Source organism: Carassius auratus, chromosome 25 (assembly GCF_003368295.1).
Source record: "Carassius auratus strain Wakin chromosome 25, ASM336829v1, whole genome shotgun sequence".
In the NCBI taxonomy this organism is placed as follows: domain Eukaryota; kingdom Metazoa; phylum Chordata; class Actinopteri; order Cypriniformes; family Cyprinidae; genus Carassius; species Carassius auratus.
Window position 1 is genome coordinate 7,580,233 of NC_039267.1, and position 3,066 is coordinate 7,583,298.

Genomic DNA, 3,066 nt, shown 5'->3' on the forward strand with positions numbered 1-3,066 from the left:
ATACTTCCGTTTGAGCAATAATCTGTTCATGAATCAAACTGATTCATTTCACTGATTCAATGATTCAGTCACAGCAGTTGAAAATTATTAATTCTGAAAAGAGACTTTAAATACAGTACACAAGTCACATGGATTTATTTATTTATTATTTTTTGTCCTGACATTGAATGTCATTGTATTTCATGGAAGAAAGTAAATCATTTATATTTGGAACAACATGAAGGTGAATATATGATGACATAGTTTTCATTTTTGAGCTTCGTTTTTGAACTGTTCCTTTAAGGGAGCCTGATGGGCATCTCTCTGCAAGGGAGGAAACCATATTTCCAAGATTCAAATGCAAGATGTAAGGAATCATTCTTTGAAAAACCCATATTGATTAATTACAAATCTGATTATATATAATATATATTATTACCCTTCAGTGTCCATGTCAGTTCGGCCCTGCTCTCTACCTCCACATCCGTGTGCTGTGATTTGCAAAATGAAAATTTGATTACACATGACGAATTAAAAATTGAAAGGAGCGGCTTTACTTTCCTTCTCCGTTCTCATGTATCTTTGATGTGCATTTCATTTCTTTTCTCTGGTTCTCTCTCAGACTCGGCACAGGATGTTTTTAGCTCAGGTTGGGTAATGAACTGTAAGATTTGACTGTGTGGAAGAAAAGGCAGTGAGATGGAAGACAGTCCCTCTTGAGGGCTGCTAAAAGCCTGCTGTCGTACAGCCTTTCTCCAGCCACACCCCACCAGGACGACCATCTCTGAATCCTGCACAGATGCAGCACAACCAACCCACATTGACAGGATTTTGTTATCAATGCATTTTAGATTTTCTTAGGGTGTCTATATGCGCTTTTTTCCCAAAGACAAGTCCTGGCCAGGATTTCTAAATTGCCTAAAATGTCCAGGTTTTGGCTTTGTTTTCCTGTTTTCATGTCCTCTTACATTATATGTACACATTTTTGCATTGCTTAACCGTACTTTGTAGATCCCACCTTCTCACGTGCTGTGATTGGTTGATTATGTACAACCCTGTTGGCCAAACTACTTTTCAGTCATTACCTTAATCAAGTATAAAAACAATAGCCAAAGCCTGAAAAATTTATGCAATTTAGAAATCCCAGCCAGCATATGTCTGGGAAAAAGAGGACTTACGGTCAACTCACTTTATGAAGACCAGCACGACCAACACTAGTATGAATTTCTATGCTGGTCAATAGGTGAACATCTCAGATCTGTAGCTTGTTGACCAAGTAACTAGCTTAAAGGGATACTTCACCTCAAAATGAAACTTACTCACTCTCAAGCCATCCATATTTAAATTATTTTCAATGTCACATGATTTTTCAATTATCCTTGTACTGAAATCAATAAGAAAGCATTGAAACGTTGTGCAAAATTCAGAATTGGCTCCGCTGCAATTCGTGAGTTGGCCAAACTCCACAGAAAATGGAATTATGACAGCAAGAGGAATGGTAATTCAAAAACACTCAACACAGGTGATGCATTCTGGGAAATGAAGTCAAATTCAATTTTGAATTAGGCAGTTTCAAAGGCAGTTATGAATACCACACAGCCCTGCTGGGAACTTTATTTGAATTTACTGTTGGTTTGGAAATTATACATGCTGGTCCTTTCAGCATGAACATCCATCAAAATCTGCTTAGTACATTTATCTCAAGTTTGGACCGTGCTGAAAGTCCTTGTCTGTGATCTTTTGCTGCTATATCAGGTGGACGCATCAGGGGGCCAATGTCACTCCGGCCCCTAGTCAACAATACGACTTACAGCCAGCCCTTTTAAGGCAGAAAAAAGACAGAAAAGACCAGTAACACACTAATGAACTCACCACTGTACAGACACACAGGCCTCGATGTGTAACAATAGCTGGGAATGATATTGCTCTTCATGTCTTGATGTACATGAGTGCTTCTTCTCCCTAAAAGGACAGAGAGAATCTATTTGTTCAAAAATAGACTTTTAAAATCCTCAAGCTAATAAAAGACTTTCAAGCTTTTTGACCACACGGGTTTACAAGACCTAGATCTTCCACGTCGATAACGCAGGATTACGTAGTAAACTTCTGCTTCTCTCTTTTTCCAGTTTATCCTTTTAAATCAGGGACTTTCTAGTCTTTATATTAGTCCAATTTCATCTTTTGCCCTCCGTCAGTGTGTTTTATCAGCTGACGAAGGGCTGCTCAACTGCTGATTTTTTCGGAAAATAAACACTGATAGTTTAATTTATCTCAGCTGCTCCGGACTCCATAAAAGGCCTCGGTCTTCTGAAAGTCATTTGTTTACATTTGAGCTCTTGGATGTTAGATCTAAAAAAAAAAATACTCTTAAACAATGGGAATAGAAAGCCAATGGGTGTTGTAAAGAATGTTTAAGCTGTGCTAATCAGCAAATCTGTGCTTTTCTACTCGCGTATCACGTCTGGGTGAGGAATCACTCAGCGGGCTGGTTTATTTAGTTGATGTGTGTCAACAGCTATGAACTTCTGTGTCCAGTCGTGCTGAAAAGCAGACGAAAGAGATATTTATGAATGTTTTGGGAGGAAACGAGGAGAGAGAGGAGTCTTAGTTTTTTTCCAGTTCTGCATCAACTTTGTCTCAGGTTTTGCCAAAATCATTCAAATAAAAACAAATCAGCCAAAAATACTGTAAGTATATAAAGCGATGGAATTCATACTTGCATATTTTATTTTTATAGTGTCTTTAATATGTAAATATATGAGTATCCTGAGAGTTTGTGTACTTAAATGGCATATACTGACTTGCATCCTCTATTTTATCTCAATTTAATCTCATTGATGTCTGTAGATGAAACAAGTAAGATCTAATTTGTGGTTATGGTCTTATTTATGATTTTACTGAATTTCCTGTTGCCCACCGGGGCTCGTGTCTCTCTCTTTCTCAGGGAGATTTCACTGGAACGGTCTCCCAACAGCTCTTGGCAGAAGAAGTTCAATGCAGAGAGCAAACAGGGAATTCACCTTAAAAGGAGCCAATCTTGAGTCTCTATAAACCCACGAGAGCCAAGAGTGTATATACAACTGCAAG

General features: G+C 38.1%; 1 long non-coding RNA gene across 1 annotated transcript; it reads right to left on the reverse strand.

Annotated features, from left to right (window-relative positions):
- Nucleotides 1-291: 291 nt before the first annotated feature.
- On the reverse strand, nt 292-2,178 carry LOC113043871 (uncharacterized). The gene is made up of 3 exons (XR_003275811.1): nt 1,852-2,178; nt 419-470; nt 292-303 (listed from the first exon to the last, which is right to left on the reverse strand). It is a non-coding gene; the product is annotated as an uncharacterized LOC113043871 (long non-coding RNA).
- Nucleotides 2,179-3,066: the final 888 nt, after the last annotated feature.